General features: G+C 43.8%; 1 pseudogene; it reads left to right on the top strand.

Moving 5' to 3' along the window:
* Positions 1 to 3,086: 3,086 nt before the first annotated feature.
* LOC115866000 (uncharacterized) overlaps positions 3,087 to 19,861 on the top strand; it is a 392,064-nt pseudogene continuing 375,289 nt past the window's right edge.

The following is a 19,861-nucleotide window of genomic DNA, read 5'->3' as shown; positions in this document are numbered from 1 at the left end:
AAAAGCCCTCTATGTTACTTCTAATTCAGTTTTTAAAAGGGTGATTCTAATAGAACATGCTGTTGCTTTGCTGTCTGCTGGCATCAGACTTAAAGAACTTCTTTTCTTATGAATCTATGTACAAAAATTTCACACACACGAGGTACGATTCTATACTTTATTTAGTAAAATATCTAATTTTAAAGTATGACCCAGAAAGTAAACTAGATAACTTAAACACTTTTCATTGCTGAAATAACCTCTTTTCCAGGGAAAATCTGATTTTGTAGCTTCGTTCTCTGAATAGAGTGGATTCCTCCCTTTAAACAGCACATATCTGAGAGGTGTCTTAGGCTGAGTTCCTGCAGAAGATGACCATGAGACCAGGATTCAAGGGCAAGTACTGTGGCCTGTTTGGGATGTGATGGCAGAAAGCACTAGAAGTACGGGGAGACAGGTAAGGAAGGGAGCCAGCATAGGGTTCCTTAGAGAGCAAGTTCCTGCTGTGGGAAACTGAGGCTCAAAGATGAGGACCTGTGGGAGACAGTGCAGAATACAACTGAGTAAGTCTAGTCCTACCTCCAGGTGAGGAAGCTGGGGTAGTTTTAGACTGACTTGCATCCTCGATGGCTTGAGGGCTTCTCTGAGGGGCATTTTCTGCCTGGCCCTTCTAGCCTGCCCTCCTGCACTAGCAAAGCGGGATCTTCTTCTGTTCAAGGAAGCCCTTGAACAGAGAAGCAGAGAAGGGAGAGCTGCAGGATGCTGTCAGCCTGCCGTAGGAATGGCAGGGGTGGAGTCCCAAGTGTGGTGGCCACATTGTGAGTTCAGAGAGAATACTTGGATCTCTAAGTCCATTTGCTCAGGTATAGCCACCATTTTAATTAATTTAAAAATAATAATAATATGGTGGCATCTGAGAAACGATGGCATCCTTTTCAAAAGTAGCAGTGGCTATTGTCGTACCCAGAGAAGCCCAGGAGTGGAGATGGGGGAGCTCTGACCAGTTAAGGACCAAGGTTCTTGGGAGGAGATCACTTGTTTTCCCCGCAAGCAGGTTGGGAAAGAGATACTTCGAACAGCCCTGACAGGAGTGTTTCATAAAGCAGGGAGCAAACCTTGAAGTCATATTGACTGTTCACCTGGCAAACGGCCCTTCCCCCTCATTTCTTGAGAAAAGAGAGAAACAATCAGTCGATATTTTCAAAAGGTTTGGTAATGGTTGAATAGATTCAATTAGGCCACAACAGTCAGTGGAGTATTGGGTATTATTTAGAAGTTAGCAATTCTTCGTTGATTTACCCCATAACTCGAGTATTTTTGAGAGGCAGCAGAATTGAATTGTCTCGAAGTACTGCCTTTTCATTATTTTCCAAGCAGATCCCTGAGAAGAGCGGAAAGTAAGGGTTTGTCGCGGGGGGGGGCGGGGGGGGGGAGGGGAGGGGAGACTTCTCCTAAAAAGACAATTCTGGAAGTCATCATAATTAGACAAAGAGGAAAATGTGCCAGACAGGAGTGGATAGGGGCTGTTTTCTCTTTGCGGTTGGTTGTGGAGCGTTCAAGATCCCTAACCTAGGATGAGGCTTCTGAGTTCCCAGTAGGCGAGGAGCCGCCCAGGAGACCCGAGGTTCCAGGAGGAGGCGGCGCAGGTGTCCAGGCTCCGGGCAGGTGAGCAGGCCGATGCGCCAGGAGGCGGGCCGGGCGGCCCCGGACGCCGGGCCCTGACTCTGCGGCCTCGCGGCTGCTCGCCGAGCTGGGAAGGCCGGACGGGGCGCGCAGGAACCCGGCCCGAAAGGCGCGGCTCACACTCGCGCTCGCGCCCGCGCCCTCGCCTCCCGCGCAGTCCGAGCCACCGCCCTCCGCCTTCCCTCCGCCCGCTTCTCTATTTGCCACCTCTTTCCTCGACCTCACTACCCAGCCCTGCACGCATCCAAACGAAAACCCTCTTCGTTCTCTTCAGGGAGCCGGGGAAAACGTGTGTTCCTCTGGCCCTTGCACCGTGGGTCACCCTGCGCGCGGGTGGGAGCGGCGGCGCCAGGAGTGCTGCTCCTCGTCCGGGAGGGGACGGGGAAGAGGGCATCTCTGGTCCCCGGGTACGACTCTCCCCATTTCTTCTTCTGTTCCCTGCGCCGCGCGCGCTAACTCTGGGGGAAGTTGGTTGCAAAGTTTCCGAGAGCGGCGTGGGCTCGTGCAAGCAAAGCGGAGGGCGGGGTGCGGGCCCCGGGAGGCGAGGACAGAAGCGCTCCTCGCGGCGTCTTTGTTCTGCTCTGGGCGAGAGACCTGGCGAGGAGTCGCCGGGAGAGTACCGGGACCGTCGGCTGCAACATTCCGGACTCAGCAGGGGCTCTTCGCTCCTTCCCTCACCTCCTCCTTCAGGCATCCTCCACCTCCACCCCAACCCTGGACACTGGTCCCAGGTTCCCAAGCCTCCTTGTACCGCATCCCTTTACCCCCAAACTTCACGACCCAAAGATCCCAAGTCTGGGATGGGGAAGGAGAAAGGGTGGAGGCGAAGGTGGGCGATGGGCCGGATACGTCCTGGAGGGTGGATGTTTGCTTTGGAATGCTCGTTGTTGTTGTTGTTGTTTTCCTTTGCCCTAGAAAATGCTTCCCATTGCGGGCCCCCATTCTCTCCCATTTCCCCCATCTCCGGCTTTCCTCCTCTTCAATTCTAGTAAGATCTAGAAGGAAAATTAGCGCTACTCTGAGTCACTCAGGGCGCCAATACTGTGGCCCGCAGCTGGGATGAGGGTCTAAGGATGGGGGAGATGAGGATGGGGTCCCCAGTTCTGGAGGTTGGGGAACGACTGGTAAAGGGCCTGGGGAAGAGTGCGGAGCTGTTCCTGGTCCGAGACACCCGATTTGCCTGGGGCAAGGCAGTGGGGGAGGGGACGGTAAGAGGGGATGTTCGGCCTCGCCAGGGGGTAGAGGATGGGGAGGCAGCCAGGGACCCTGAGTCTGATCTTTGGAGCGAGGACACGGCAGTGGTGTAGAGAAGGGAGCCGGTGAGGAGCGCTTGGCTCCAGGGTCAGAGGGAGCGCGGTCTCCCGGAGAGCCGTGCAGTCTCGGTCTGAGGTTAGGAGAAGTTTGGGGTCTGAGAGGTGGGTGCGATGCTCGAGGTGGGAATCCGCCCTCGGCGCCCCTGGACCGAGTCGCGCAGCGCCTGCAGCAACAGGTAGCCCCTAGGAGTGGAGGTCCTGGTGGGACCCCGAGCTGGGCTTTGTCCTCCGGATTAGAGGGAGCTCCCAAGGGACAGAGTGAGTGGGGGTGGGCGTGGGGGGGGGAGAGTTTTCTAACACATCTTGATGCCCCTTTGAGTTGTTTTGGTGTGTTGGGTGGAGGGGGTGATCCGAGGGGAGGAACCAGGATGGAGAGCCTAGGGTGCACCCCACCTCCAATTGTGTGAGCGCCTTTACCTTCTGTGGTTGACCCCTTGCCCTTCGGATTTTGTCTCTTGGGATGAGGAAAAACTGACAGAAACTCGATGCCAAAGTGGACTGCTCACACTGATTGGCAGGGAAAGTGCAAACAAAGAGGTGCATCTCCCGGAAACAATGATTTTGGAGATTCCTCCCCCTCTCCCCCCGCAGACTTGAGCGCGTTAGACAGCGTGGTGGGTGTGGAGGGGACCAGGACATGCATCTCCCGGGGAAAGTTTCGGGCGAGGTAGTGGGAGGAGAGGGTCGTGGCAGAGTTGCAATGGGCTGGGGACTGAGCCGCCCAGGCTCGCCTCCGAGGTTCCCGGCCGGGCGGGAGATGCGGGGAGAGGGAGGGGGCGGGGAGGGGAGGGGAGAGAGAGAGGAAGAAGGGGTGAGAGGGAGAAACCTGCCGCCGCTCGCCGCCTCTTTGTCTGCTCCGGGACTTGGAACAAAAGGGGGAACTCTGATGAACTCTCTTTCTTCCCCTCTCCCTCGGACGCGCGGGTATCTCCCTCTCGCAACTTTGCCGCCGCGACTTTCTCCGCTGTCAGGCCACACAAAAGTGTCCGAGCGCCGCGAGGACCGCGACAAGGGAGACGTCTCTCAGAAGTGCGACGAAGTGGGGAAGAAGGTGAGTGGGGACTGTTGTCTTGTTTATCTCTCTCCCCCGCAACGCGCCCCGCTCCCCGCCCTCCGGAGGACCGAGGAGCAGTCCGGTGGCGAAGTTTGGCCAAGTTGTACCTCCTTTCCCCTGTTCCCTTCTCTTTTGTTCTTTAAGGAACTTGCACAGATTGTTTTATTTGTTTATTTCTAATGGGCAAAAGCCAGGCGGGCATTTCTCTCAAGTGCCTCTTTATATGAGGAGCTGGGGGGATGGGGGGAAGGGTGTCTCAAGGGGGCATTGCCTCGCTTTCTCCTAGCTGCGCGCAGACCGGAGGGAAGCGTGCTGAAATGGTTGGGACTTGCCGGGTCTGACTTTGGTCCTGCCAAGGAAAGAGATATGGAAGCGGGGGTCGTTCCCTCACCATTTTATAACTTAACAGCCTGCGAAGCGTTGCGCAGATCCAACGTACCATACCCAAAGCTGCAGCACGAGAACGCAGAAGAGGTTTGGGTGGTAGGGTATTGGACTCTTGTGTTTGCGGTCGAGGGTGTTAGAGCAAACAGGTAAGAGTTCAGAAAGTTTTCTTTGGGGCTGGGATAGGTTGGAGGAAGAAGCCACAGGTTCTCGACTGTCAGAGATGCAGGGATGGAGGGATGGGGCCTGGACCACTAGTTAGAGTCGGCCATCCCGTCCACCCCTCTCAGTTTCACGACCCACCCAGAATAACCTACGCGGTGCTGGCGATCCATCATCACCTCTCTCACTTAACGCGGGCCCCCACCCCCGCCCCATTTCAATGTGTTTGAGTAGAAAGGGGAACGCGAGCGCCTGAAGCTCCACAGACCCAGCGGTCCGCCCCGCCTTTTGTGTTTTAACCTTTTGTTTCTGTCTACCACGCCCGCCCAAAAGAGGGATGGCTGTTGCAGCTTCTGCGGAGTGGAGAGGCAGCGCAATTCCCTCCGTGTTTATAGGCAAAAGGAGACTCCTTAACTTTGTTTCCCAAGTAGCTTCACTTCGCAGTGTTTCTGGATTGGTTCTTGCTCAGATGAGGCGAACACTGCGCACCTAATAAACATCTCCGCTTTATAGGACATTTCTTTCAGCACTTTCCCACTTTATCACAAAGTCGTTCATCCGCCCAGTCACTTGGTTCATAGAAAGACATTTAGGGACAGAAATTGGGAGTTTTTTGAAAGTGGGCAAACGTGGTATGTTCTAGCAGTGTTTAAATATTGGGAATGTGTGGAACAGGGCTCTTGAGTTAGAAAATGCAAATTTAGGTCATTATCTTCAGGTCTGTTTTGTGAGATCGTTCCAAATACCAAGGTAATTAATTTATCACTGCTACCCTCTCCTATCCCCACCCCAGAGCTAGAAGCTTTCCTCCCACCCTTTGCCTTTATCTCCCACCTTTACAGTTTGACCGGACAGATGAAACTTCAAACTGTGCTGCTAACACCTGGAGGAAAGAGCCAAACATAGTCTATTTGAACTTCTTAAAGTTGTGATTTCGTACAGTAATATCCATTATTAAAACTTGCAGCTAGAAACGGTTCAAGTGCCAGAGCTATGTAGTTTTGAATTTTTGTGTCAAAGAAAGAAATATATTAACACTAAGGTTACTTTTTTAAAAGAAACTGAGTGTGTTGAGTGACTTGGAAGCTAACACTAATTAATTTCAATTGTATAGGTGTGATTACTATTGTCAGCATCTAGAAAGCATCATGAGTGCACTGACTCCTTCGTACTGCATTGTTCTTACTGGATCTTTCTATCAGTGAATGTTATGGAAGTACCAATACAACATCAAGTCATTCCTGAATGAAACTTACCAAACTTTTTTCTTTGGAGTTGCTTAAAAGTTGTTGGGATTTTTGATGATGCCTTCCCTATGTGGATTACTACAATTTGATCACTGGGAATTCTCCACCTTAAAGAAGGTATGTTGCTTTTTAAATACTCTACAAGCACTTCATTTTGGAGCTGGTACTTACGCCGCTAGAGAATTGCCTAGTTATTTTGAGCTGTTGCCTGATCAAAGTGATTTATGACTTTGGATTTCCTTGTTTTGAACTGCTTTTTGTAGGTTCATTTTCATCTGGAATGACGATTTGGGTACTTCTAAGGAAATTTTATTAATCTGACAGTGTCTTCGATATGATTACACATAATGAACGTGGATTATATAGTTACTAAGGAAGGTTATGTAACAATGATGGGTCCGATAGGCAAATGTCCTATTTTATTTATGATTGATTTTGCTTTTAAATATCACATTGAATGTTTCTTTCATAGCAGGACTTTTGTGGTTTGCATTAATTTTTTTTCAATTTGACATTTCATTTTGGTAAACAAAATCCAAAAGTGGTCAGACGGAAATGAATTCCTACTAGCTGGGAGTCAATATAAAGTACAATAAGTTCTGTTAGAATAAAAACTTTACTATGTAATAACAACAGAAACTGTACATTTGTTTAATCTTTATGGTAGACATTAAGTTTTTATAGTGGTCATTAATAGTCTTATATTCCTTCTTTTATGTCTTATAATTCATTCTTGATCATCTCTGTGAGAAAGCCATTCGAAATTCACATAAATACTGTTGGTAATATAAAAAGTATTTTGATACAGTATTTACTTTCCTTGTTTAGCAGTTGTTTGCCATGGAAAGTGAGAGTTTTCTTTGTTTAGAATAGGTTGCTTTGAAATGATTGAAGTTGTAGGATTTGATCCTCAAAATGATTCAAGTTCAAGGTGGTTTTAAATGCTACAGATGGAGAATATCGTTGATATATTACTGTAATTGAGAAATGTTAAGGTATGGTCAAAAAGATAATTGGGAATTGGAAATATCTTTATCCCACTGTAAGTAAAAATTATTATGATTTGCTTTTTTTTAGTTGTAGAAACTTGGACAAATTACTTCATCTTCCTGGACTTTAGTTTGTCATCTATAAAATGAAGGGTTAGGTTAAAGAAACTTGAAGAAATCTTTTAGCTTTAAGATTTTTGTGATTTGTTGATTGCTCCTGTAATTAAGGAGCATCCTCTCTTGTGAAGTTCATTTTTAAATTGTTGAACAGTAGAGTTACTGACATGGAAAACTTTATGTGTATTAATAACAATTATTTTGTATGACTGTTTAGCTCAGGGAGTATTAGTTCAAGAAATGGGCTTTAAATTTTCTGTGAAGTATACTTTCGGCAAAGTGTGTTGCATGGAAACGTCAGATTTCCTGAAATGTTTTCAACAAAAGTTTATCTGCTGGAATATTTTGGGGTGTGTGTGTGTGTGTGTGTGTAGAGTGCAGTATTATTTTCCAACAAATGTTTTACCTACAAATGTCTGATGTGAATATCTTTGAATCTGTTTTAATGGCCACCCAGCATTGGGCTCAGAGGTTTAGAAACAGACTCTGGAATGAAACAGACCCGAGTTTGAATCCTCATCTTGATAACCTTGGCCAGTTTACTTGCTTTCCTGGGGTCTCAGTTTTCTCATTTATAATTGGGGAGCATAACACTTATCCCATGAAGTTGTTGTGGGGAATATATTTTTTAAAACCATATATGTAAGAAAAAACTTAACAGAGGGGTAAGCATCTGTAAGTATGTTTAGTTATAATAAAAGCTACTACTATTGCCTTTCACAACGAATCAGTGATGTTTTGATACTTCCAACTTTCTTTGTTGACTGCCTTGCAAGTTTCAAGCCACATTAACCAAAAGTATTCACTGAAATATTCAGTCAGTTTGGATAGAAGTTTTCACATGTTTAGATATGTTCTTTTCTCTAAAAATATGTTCTATTCAAGTTTTTTATCCAGTTAAGCATGGATAAAAAACAACATTTATTAAGTTTTGTTACGTATAAACATGTTACCGAAGGTCATGACTTCCTCTTGTACTATGTGGCCTTTCCTTTTCCTTACAGAAATTTCTGTAAATTGAGATAAGAGCAAGTTTCTAGAATTGATGTACACAAATTCTCTATTTTCAATGTTGTCAGTGAGGAGTAAACTTAGATATAGTTTAAAAAACTTTGTTCATTCACTTTTCAGCTATGATCTAAAGTGATGGTTCAGTGATTTCTTGATGAGGAAATCAAGAACTATAGCACATTTTCTGACGTTAGTTTTTATAGAATGGTCTTTATTTAAATAAAAGACCTCACAGTTAGTACATACAACACTTAGAAGAATAGCATATCGTTGTGAAATGAAGTTTAAAGTCTTGGATTTTCATTTGCTAGATCTGTAATTTAGCAAAATACATGGCCATCCCTGAATGATAATTTAGTTTGAGGGAGATTATATTCATTTACCCTTTAGGAAGTTTCTGATGGGAATGTTAAAGTACTGTTTATCTTCATTTGTAATTTATCAGCAGAGAGTTGCCTGGAAATGATAATAATTTAAAAGAAAAACATGGGATAAATCAATATTAAAATGGGAAACTTTTTTTCCATATGCATCCACAACTTTCTGTTTGTGGACAACATCTATTTTAATCAGCAGATTATATACCTTTAGTATAGCAACTACTAATATAAAAATTTGTAATTACAGAGTTTAAAATGATAAATTCCTTAAAGTTTTTCTGTCATGTTAATTCTTAGGTTATAACCAAGTATACTTAATAACTTTACTCTGAGTATCAAATTTTATAGTCTTGGTTATTTAAAACTGTTTGTTGACATGATTAGTTTGAATTATTGAAACCAGAAAAGTCTGCCAAGGTACTCACAAGAAACTTACATAGGAAGAAAATCTAAATGTTCAGCTCTGCCTTCTAAAATGATAAATACAGCACATACTAAGCATCTTACAAGTAAATAGAAAGCATTTATTTAACTTTGAACTTTATAATAAGTCTAGGGGGTGATCAACTGAATATTTTGTTATATTTTGAGTACCGTTTCGTTTCTACTTATTTATTTAATTGAAGTATAGCTACTTACTTATTTGCTATGAGTTTCTTTAGGAACATTAAGTGTTCCCAAACTTACTTTGATTTCTTCTTTATGGCCTCACATTTCCTGACTTTTAAGTGTCAGACATTTCTATAAACTTTGATGGTATTTCTGCCCATTATTGTTGAAGATACAGGTGTTTAGAAATATATTTATCATGAATCTATGAAGCCTACTTTGTTCATTCATTCTTTCCTCATTCATTTTTTTAAGTAATATGCTATCTATGTGTCAGGCATTGCTCTAAGCACTGAGGATACAGAAGAAATAAAAATTTTTGTACTCTTGGAGCTTTTACTAGTGACAGTAAAACATATGCTAAAAGGTGACAACTACTGTTGAGAAAAATGAACCAGGAAAGGGAGATGGGGAGTCGGAGGAAAGGGGATTGCAATTTTCAATGGGATGGCCAGGGAAGACCTCACAGAGAAGGTGACATCTGAGGAATGATATAAACGAAATGAAGGAATGAGCCACATGATATCAGGCAGAAGAGCATTCAGGCAGAGGCAGGCCAGGCGTCTAGTTTATCAACAGAAAGCAAGGCGGGCATAGTGGCTGGAGTGGACTGAGCAAAGGGGACAATGGTAGGAGATGAGGTCAGTGAGGAAACAGGAGTATGGTGAGCAGATCACATGGATCCTTAAAGGCCATTGTGATCTTACACTGAGGGAGATGGGGTACCAATGGAGGGGTTTAAACAATGATTGACCTGATATAACTAATGCTGTAACAGAGTGACTCTGGCTGGTGGGTTCAACGAGATCAAAGATGGGCAAGGGCAGAAACAAGGGAGACCATTTCGGAAGCTATTTCAGCTATCAAGTGAGAGATGATGGCAAACTTGGACAAGGGTAAAAGCAGCATGGAGGTAGTGAGAAAGGATTGAATTCTGAAGATACTTTGGTTGGAGGAATTTCTGGTGGACTGGATAGGAAGTATGACAGAAAGAGAGGAGTCAAGTCTGAGATTTTTTTTGACCCAAACACCTGAATGGACCCAATGCCCATGAACTGAGATGAGGTGTGTACTCGGGGTGGGGGAGACTAGGAGCTCAGCTTGAGCACATTAAGATACTTAAAACATCTAGGCAGTTTGATACACAAGTTTGGTTTTCAGGGAAGAAATCTACAAATTTGTGAGTTGGAAGAAATTAAATGCTATTTAGGGACTTCCCTGGTGGTCCAGTGGTTAAGACTCTGTGCTTCCACTGCAAGAGACACGGGTTCAATCCCTGGTCAGGGAACTAAGATCCCTCATGCCACATGGCCAAAGGAAAAAAAAAAAAATTAAATGCTATGTAAAGTCATGAGACTGGATGAGATCACTAAGGGAGTGAGTATAGGAAGGAAAGAGGTCTAGATACTGAGCCTTGGAGCCCTCCAGATTTAGAAGTGGGGAAGATGAGAAGGGGCAAGTAAAGAATAGTGAGAAGGGGCTTCCACTGAGGTGGAACCCAGTGAAGAGAGTGTGTCCAGGAGGAAAGCAAGGTCGTCTGGATCAAGTGCTGCTCGTGGATTGAGCAAGATGACGATTGAGAATAGACCTTCGCGGTTAGGCTTTTGGGAGGTCAATGCTCATTGGTAGTCTTGGCTAGAGCTGTTTTTTTTTTTTTTTTTTGCTGTGCGCGGGCCTGTCACTGTTGTGGCCTCTCCCGTTGCGGAGCACAGGCTCCGGACGCGCAGGCTCAGCGGCCATGGCTCACGGGCCCAGCCGCTCCGCGGCATGTGGGATCCTCCCGGACCGGGGCACGAACCCGTGTCCCCTGCATCGGCAGGCGGACTCCCAACCACTGCGCCACCAGGGAAGCCCGGCTAGAGCTGTTTTGATGAATGGTGAGAGATCACATCTTTTTCCTAATTTGTGTGGGCCATTATATACCTTTAAAAAAAACCTTATCTATTCGAAATAAAATTTGTCAGTGCTTTATAATTGATAAAATGCTCTTGCATATGTTATCTTAGTTAAGTCTCATAGTAGTCTGAGAGAGATGGGATGATAATATCCATGTTTATCTTACAGAAGAGGAAATTGAGACCCAGAAGTAAAGTGATTTGTTCAAAGTCACCCAAATATAAGATAGAGCTGTTTTTTATTTAAACTTCATGCCCTTTAGCATTCACAATAGGGGAGATAGTAATAGTAAAACAAATTCCAATACAATGTGACAGAGGTGATAATAGTGATATATACAAGGTATAGAATTAAATCAGGGCAGGGAGTGATTATTCTTGGCGATCAGGGAAGACGTTCCCAAGTTGGGATTTAAAAGATACATAGCATTTTAACATGTAGTCAAAGGGAAGAACATTCTAGGCTTGGAAAATATGATGTGCAAAAATGTGGAGGGATGAAACATGGGGTGATAACTGGAATGTATTTGGGATGTTTAAGCCATTTGATTCATGCTGAACATGAAAGAAAGTAGAGGAGAGACAGGCTGGAATGACAGCAAGTGCTAGCTCAAGCTTGGATTGAAATATGTTTTTAGTAAAACAGCTACTAGGTGCCATCTTAAATGTATCTCATGTCACACAGGATAGTGTGCAACCTAGTTAGAAATGTCTGAATATATATACACATCACCACAAATGCACCGTCTTTGTCACGTCAGGCTGCTATAACCAAGTCCCATAGACTCGGTGGCTTATAGACAGCAGAAATTTATTTCTGTCAGTCCTGGAGGCTGAGTAGTCCAAGATCAAGGTACTGTGTCTGGTGAGGGCTGGCTTCCCGGTTCATAGATGCTATTTTCTTGCTGTGGTCTCACCTGGTGGAAGAGGCAAGGGAGCTCTCTGGGAGCTCTTTATAAGGACACTAATCCCATTCATGAGGGCTCCACTCTCATGACCTAATCACCACCCAAAGGCCCGGCCTCTAAATACTGTAATTTTGATATTTTTAGGTTTCAGCCTGTGAATTTTGGGGGGATACAAACATTCAATCTGTAGCAAGTGTATCTTCAAAGTTCAATGTATATGTGAATCCTATACCACTGCAAAAGCTCTGGTGACTGTACTTCTAGTCTGTATCAATCAGGATGCTTTTGGCTTCAAGTAAGAGATACTTAAGTGAGGATTTTTATTTTATTTTATTTTTTGGTTCCACGTTAAATAAATTTGGATTAGGGCTGTTTCAAGAGCGTCTAATTTAACAGCTCAGCACATGTCATGCATGGTTCCTGGTTAGCTGGCTTTCTCCTTCTGGTCCTGAGATAGCCGCTACAGCTTCAAGCATCATGTTCCCACATGGGAACCTAAGATAGGAAGGATTGAATCCTTACTTTCTCTCTCTCTCTCCCGCCCCACCCCCATACACACACACACACACACACACACACACACACACACACACACACACGTAAATGTACAGAGTTGTGCAACCATCACCATTTTTAGAACTTTTTATTACCCCTAAAATATCCCCTGTGCCCAATGCAATCAATTTCTCTTCTCACCCTCTGATCTCAGGCAACCACTAATGCAGTTTCTGTCTCTTTAGATTTGCCTTTTCTGGACATTTCACACATAAATGGAATTATACAATAGTGATCTTTTTGTCTGGCTTCTTTTGCTTACCATAAAGTTTTTGAAGTTCATCCGTATTGTAGCATGTATCAGTACCTTGTTCCTTTTTATTGCTGAGTAGTGTTTTATTGTATGGATATATTGTACTTTTTCTATTCGTCAGATGAAGGGCATGTGGGTTGTTTCTGTTTTTTAACTAGCATGAATAATGCTGTTAGGAACATTTATGCGTACGTTTGTGTGTGGACACGTGTTTTCATTTCTCTTGGGTAGCTAGCTAGGTAGGAGTTGAATTGCTGTATTGTATGGTACATTACTAAACTTTCTAGTGAAACCACCAAACTGTTTTCCAAGGTGGCGACAGTATTCTGTGGGTTTGAGGGTTCCACCAGTAATGCGTGAGGCTTCCAGTTTCTCCACATCCTGGCCTTTTGTATCTTTTAAGGAGTGAGGAAAACTTTCAAAGAAGTCCATGAGAAGATTCCCAGGGTAACTACCGAGGGCCATGTTGAAACCTAGTCACTAGCAAGGGGGATGCGATTGCTCTGAGCAGCTCAGACTGATCAAGTGGCACCCTGAGCCTGGGAAGATGCCCATCATGTCTATCAGTACATAGTGTCAGAACGAAACTGAAGAACGAAACTGAAGGGAGATGGCTCGTGGGTAGGTAACCAACAGAGTCAGCCAATAGGCTGTGTGTCAGGCTAAGGACCTGTGATGTAAACATACAAAGTAGGGCCAAGTGTTTACATTACAATTATGATTTAAATGGTAGCCACAAACTTGAACAGAAATAACCCATTCTATTGGAATTCAGGTTATTTTCTGCTTATTATGTGAAGAATTTTTGAAAATTAACCTGTCCAAACTAATAGCAAAATAAGCATAGCCTTGGTGAGTGACTCTGGGCAGTGGCTAAGCCCCAGCATTCCTTTCCTATGAAGTACCATGTAACATTTTTGGCATCCCAGTAACAGTGTTTTATAATCTCGGTTAAGTGTAAGTTAACAGCCACCAAATGCTGTCTATATCCTTAAGATATAGACAGATATTTAGACTATTTTAAGTGTTGGACAACCTGGTGGCACCTTGAAAAAAAGTATTTGAGCTTTGATGGCAACAAAAACCCCACAAGACTATATTTTATAGTCAAAACTTATTCTTCCTGTTAATTGTTTTTAAATATATCTTTTATTGGGTGGTGTGACATACATAAGGATAGATAAACCTGCAGTGTGTGGGAGATTGATGCTACCCTGTCTTACAAAACCCAGGATATGTGGGTCAACGTATTCGTTTCAGTGAATGATGGAGTTTCAAGTGATTCATACTTGAAAGTCCCTGAAAATCTGATAATTAGAATGCATAAATAAGTAATTCTAAAAATTTAGGCAGATACAGATAACTGTGGAGGGAAATTATGTTTGAAATTGATTTCTGTGACCCTCTAGCTCTTACAGTTATTTTCTTCTTTCTTCAAATCTTAGAGTAGGCACCTAGTAGACTATGATACCTAAAATTTTGTACTGTAGTTTTAATACTAACATTTTGAAGTATACAGTGACTTAAAAATCCAAACAACTCCAGCAGTTCTCTCATAATGAGTCACTGGTGGGGAAAGCCAAGAAGAGAAATTTAAGTTTCTTAATTATTGGTCTGAGTGGGTATAAAGTATATGTCTTAAAATTCATAGTTCAGTGTTCTGTTTCTCAGAGAAGTGATAACTACCCAGAAACCTCAGACATTTGTGCACCAATATCTTATACATCCTCTTATTTGAGCCTCACTCCAATCCCAATGTAGTAGGTGTTAGTGACATTCTCATTTTACAGGGAAGAAATTGGGGTTCAGAGAAGTATCTGGCCCAAGGAACCAAACTGGTAAATGGAATATCACAAATCCATTCATTAGGGACCAGCAGTGTAAATTAAGACAAGAAAGAATATCCCTTTGAGAGGTTCTGCTGAACCTGACAACATTTCTAGTTTCACGTTGATGATTTACCCTTATTCTGCAGGTTCTGTGAATATATTTTGAGACCCAAACATTGAATCAGGCTTAAAAAGAGGACCCTCTGCTCTGCTGATGTTTTAGATTCTTGCTCGTGTTGCAAGCAGCAGTTGGGAAGCTGGCAAGATGGTGAAACTAGTCGGTGTTCAAGAGTTTTACTTGTCGGATTTTAATGGGATGGTGTCATTACTTGTAATGTATTTTTATACATTTTTTATAATGTATTGTAATACGTAAAAAATTGTAATGTTCTGGATTTTCAAATGATGTATCAAAGATGATACGTAACAATGTTCATAGAGTCGTCTTTCTGTAGCAAAAGAAAAATGGGTTTTGGAACATCTTTTCATTCTGTTTCTTCTTCAAGGAAGATGTCCAAGGAAGAGCTCTGGGTAGAGCTTACAAATCCTGAATGGAAAGCCCTGAGTAGAGGACCTCCCTGTGACTTCAACTTACTTTGTCTTTGCCCTTAGGTGTCTCTCTTCCTCTATACGTGTATGAAAAAGGACTCCATGTAGTGACACACCCTTTGTCCGTAGATCTAGCTCCTTTTCTGGGCTGTGTACTTTGGTGAGCACCTGTTCTGGACTGTGGTGAGGCTCTAGGGGCCCTTCTTGGGGCCTAGGCCAGAGGTTGGCCTAAGTGACCTGGTCCCTGCCTTTCCCTCGTCCCGGGGTTGGTCTTCTTAGGCTTCTGGTTCTTACGGCTTCGATGGGGGGATAGGACTTTCTAGAAGTCTAGAGCAGACTTGGCCAAGCTGGGGATGCGTTGCTTCCTTTCCCTTGGACTTGGCCTTTCGGCGGTGTGGGTGTCTTTTCTGGGGGGCAGGGGTATACAGTGTTTATATTTTATTATACTTACATTTAAGTTTCACCATTAAATACTGAGCATAAGCATTTAAGTAGATGCTGGCCTCACGTTCAGATTTTCCAAAGGTAAAGATAAGTGGATGGACAGCTTTAAGGATGTGACGGATGAGACACTGAGGAATCTATTAAACAATTAGAGAATCTAGAGGTGGTAAAATTTCATCTCTACACATTCACACATTTAGTGGCACAAGAAAACTCCAGGGACATGAAGACATATGTAAAGCTTTGGGTTGCAATTGGAGGAGAAGCCCGTTCAGGAGTTGTGGGTGTCTTTAATCGGGAGAATTCCTGAAAAAGAGGGGCTTTTCCACAGTAGAAGGAAGAAGAGCACTTGAACCTCCCTCGACGCTTCACACCAGAAGTTCCATTGCCTACACTTTTTGTGGCCCTCATATCGTGTCCCCGAGGCTTATTTTGGCCCAGACCCAGGTCTTCATAGCTCCTGTTTGGATTGAAGGGTGAACCCTAGATATTATGGGCGAGGTGGAGTGCATAACTGAGCCCCTTTCAATTCTTTCATTGGGATGCAAGGAAGATGTAGAAGAAAGGAGTTGTCTCCAAACTCAGAACACCCAGAGGTGGGCAGTTCTTGGCTCTCACTTTGCACAGTGGCCCCATGTTTCCACCTCAAATTCTATTCAGCCCCTACCTCAAATTGACATTCTAGAGAGCTGTCCCTTCCTGCCTGCCCCCTTCCTCGTGAAAAATCTCACACTGCACTAGCACATCAAGGATGATAGTTCCTAATGGTGAATTAGTATAGAATGGAAAGCCCGTCAGGGGTTGGCACAGTTAGTTATGATGAAATGCGTCCTACTGTATTTGACCTCAGTGATTATAATAAAGAGATGGTAATGTAACAAAAAATTACTAGCCTATGTTTTCAGCTTCTTTTATATTTTGCAGATTAGTGTAGTTAAAAGACTAAAAAAAATGACACTTGTTATTCTGTCTTTGGGATAAATAAACCTTGCTTCTGTCGTAATATGTTTTCAGTATTTGTCTCAGCGTGGGAATTGGGGTGAAAGTTCATGGAAGTTTTTCTTCAAAAATTTCTGTTGAATTCTGCCTGGTTTTGCAGCCAAATTCAAAATTCTCACTTGACTGTAACGATTAAACTAGTATACCTAAATATATTGTGTAGGTGCCTAACTAAGTGGCTGTAAGAGTGCATTTGAGATGTAAGCAAACAAGGGCAAGAAGCATCATGTTATCATTATTCTACTGCCATGTCCTTGCTAGGTAGGGTGGCCTCCTGAGTTCTCAGAGTTTGTGTGTGCTGATTCCGAAGCCAGGGATGGGTTTGGCACTAACTCTGGCTTGGTATCCAGATCACCTTTGGAACATAGGAAGGGATCCAGGTGCCCAGAAAAGGGGCTCAGAGTCTGAGCATCTTGTAATTCCCATCTTATTTTCTGACTCTTGGCTTCGCATCAATTTAATTCTTATTTACCTACTGATTCAAGTTTGCAAATTCCATCACTTGGTGCACAGATTCAAATAGTTTATCTTTGCATATCCTGGCCATTTGTGCTCCTCAGCTGTTTTAGTCACTGACCTTAACTCTGCCTGGTGGTATCCTGCTACTATTTCTTGTCCTTGGTTCTTACCTTCTTTAGATATCAATCCCCAAAGCTCGTCAATTTCAGCGGCTCCTGGCCAACCCCAGTGATCTCAGGTTCTACCTCCTGTTCTTATGGAATAATATTGGATCCTAGTATGTTGCTAAAAATAGTAATCTAGCATATTTCCAACATCAGAACTCTCCATTTGCTATCACTTCTGCTCTTTTCCAGGGAATTACTTTGATTCAGTTACCAAAAATGACATCTCTGGAGTACGGTGAAATACAGAGCCTCTCAATCATCTAAAAAGAATCAAGCTGTGCTGAGTACTATTTTTATGCCAAATGTATCTGAGTGTTCTGAGTCTTTGAAAACTGGTGATGGGTGAATACTATAGGTGGCGGTTCTTTATTAACCAAGCTATTTGATGAATCCACATAAGGAATTGTAGCAAACTAGCTGAAACAAGTTAGCCTTGGTGGGAGACCTTCTGGAGTGATGAATAAGAGTAGGGCATTTTGTTTTGAGTTGCTTAAACCCAGAATAAGCCTAATTTACAAGCATCTGTTGACCGAAAGTCTCTTGCTGGTAAAATTGGATGCTTCAGAAAGGGGCTGGATGCCTGGGTACAGGGGAAGGAGGGAGAATTTTCATGGTATATTCTTGTGTATCATTTGAATTTTGAACTATGTGACTGTATTTTACCCAGTAGAAACAGGAGGATAAAAGGAAAAAAGGAAGGAAGGGAGGGAGGAAAGAAACTAATTACAGGGAAAAATACATCAATTAAGTAATATTTCGAAGTCACGTGCTTATATGAAGCCCTTTGCAAAACTCTTGGGAGATAACAGTGTATAGTGAAAGGAACTCTTCAGAGATTCCTAGATGCTAGTCTTTACGGAAATGATCTCTAAAGCTGTCAACCACCCCATAAATTAGGCATTGTTATCCACATTTTGCAAGTGAGGAAATGGAAGCTGTTAAGGGTAGAGCTGGGAGTTGGACCCAGGTGTGTCTGACTCCAGACACTGTGCTGTGCGCCTATCTCAGCTTGGGTTGCTATAACAAAATACTGCGGACTGGGTGGGTTAAACAACAGACATTTATCTCTCACAGTTCTGGAGGCTGGCAAGTCCAAGATCAAGGTGTGGGCAGATTCAGTGTCTGGTAAGGGCCTTCTTCCCGTTTTGCAGATGCCTGCCTTCTTGTTGTATCCTCACTTGGTGGAGAGAGATCTCTGGTCTCTTCATACCTTTATAATGGCACCAATCTCATCATCCGACCTCCACCCTCATGACCTTATTCAAACCCAATTACCTCCCAAAGGTCTCACCCCCAAATACCATCACATTGGAGACTAGGGTTTCAACATATGAATTTTGGGAGAGACACAAACATTCAGTCCATAGCACTACCTCTCCAACAAAGATACAGCATAAGGGATCTGTAAATGTTCTTTAGTATCAACTCCCTGATCAAAACTGGCTTCAGGCAAAATTGTCATGTAGTAGAAATTTGACTGCTACTGTCTGCAGTTCTCATTCTCTCAATCCCCTTTCCTTCCTTTGTTATTTTCTCTCCTTCTCTTTGTCCTCTTTCCTTTTCTTGATCATCCAGAGCAGTTGAGTCTCTCAAGATGTTATTCCATCCATCCATCCACCCATCCAGCCACCTACCCATGCATCCACCACACATCCACGTGTAAGGACTGGACTAGATGCTGGAGACACAAAGTTGAGCAAAAATGGACATGGTTCCTGCCACCATGTAGCTTAAGAGGAAAAGAGGCATCTGTGTCTGAATGTGTTGGGGGAACTCTGCACACTGTGCAGCCCCTTTTGGAGGCCCAGCAGGCCCTCTAAACACCCTGAGATGTCCATTGGTTAGAGTGTCACTTTTTTTTTTTAAACTTTTCAAATATGGAATGATGGTCCCACTGTGACCTGTCCTGGAGTGTAATAATTTGGGGCAGCAGAAAACTTTCTGTGCCTCTCAGGTCATATAAGGAAGTTGCTCACTACAGCTGTGAAAAGATTAGCCCCAAGACAAACAACAAAAACAACAATAAAGGGCTTCCTTGGTGGCGCGGTGGTTGAGAGTCCGCCTGCCGATGCAGGGGACACGGGTTCGTGCCCCGATCCGGGAAGATCCCACGTGCGCGGAGCGGCTGGGCCCGTGAGCCATGGCCGCTGAGCCTGCGCGTCCGGAGCCTGTGCTCCGCAACGGGAGAGGCCACAACAGTGAGAGGCCCGCGTACCGCGAAACAAACAAACAAACAAACAAAAACAATAAAAACGAAAACAGGAACAAAAAAATATACCAGGTTATAATGGGGTGGGACAAAAACGTAAAGGAGTGCAGTAAAATTAAGATGATGTAATAAGCAAGGGACCGTAAGAACAGCCAGAATGATAAAGACTACTGGGCTGAAAGCGGCCCTTCAAAAGCTCGCAAAATCACTAGAGAACATCTGAGAGAAGATAAGCAGAGCCTCATCTAGTCCCAGGAGAACCATCTAAGTTTAGGCAACCTGGACCGCATTCCCTGAACTCACGCAGTAAGTGTTGATACCACCCAGTGTAGCACCTACTTACGATGCCCTGCTTGGTTTTCAGTCCTTTCAGTTTGATGGCTGGTAGCCCTGCCTCCCAAAGAGATCAGGTCCTAATATCTGGAATGTGTAAATATTCCATATAAAGAAAATGGTCTTTGCAGATGTGATTAAGTTAAAGATCTTGACATGGAGTGATTGTCCTGGGTTATCTGGGTGGCCCTAAATCCAATCACAAACGTCCTTCAGAGAGGCAGAAGATCAACCCCACAGAGCAGAGCAGAAGGTGACATGAAGATGGTGGCAGAGATTAGAGTGATAGGGCCACATTCTAAGAAATAACAGCATTCGCCACAAGCGAGAAGA

The sequence above is a fragment of the Globicephala melas genome, chromosome 11, assembly GCF_963455315.2.
Source record: "Globicephala melas chromosome 11, mGloMel1.2, whole genome shotgun sequence".
NCBI lineage: Eukaryota > Metazoa > Chordata > Mammalia > Artiodactyla > Delphinidae > Globicephala > Globicephala melas.
The sequence above is the reverse complement of the archived record's forward strand: the minus strand, read 5'-3'. Positions and strand labels throughout refer to the sequence as shown.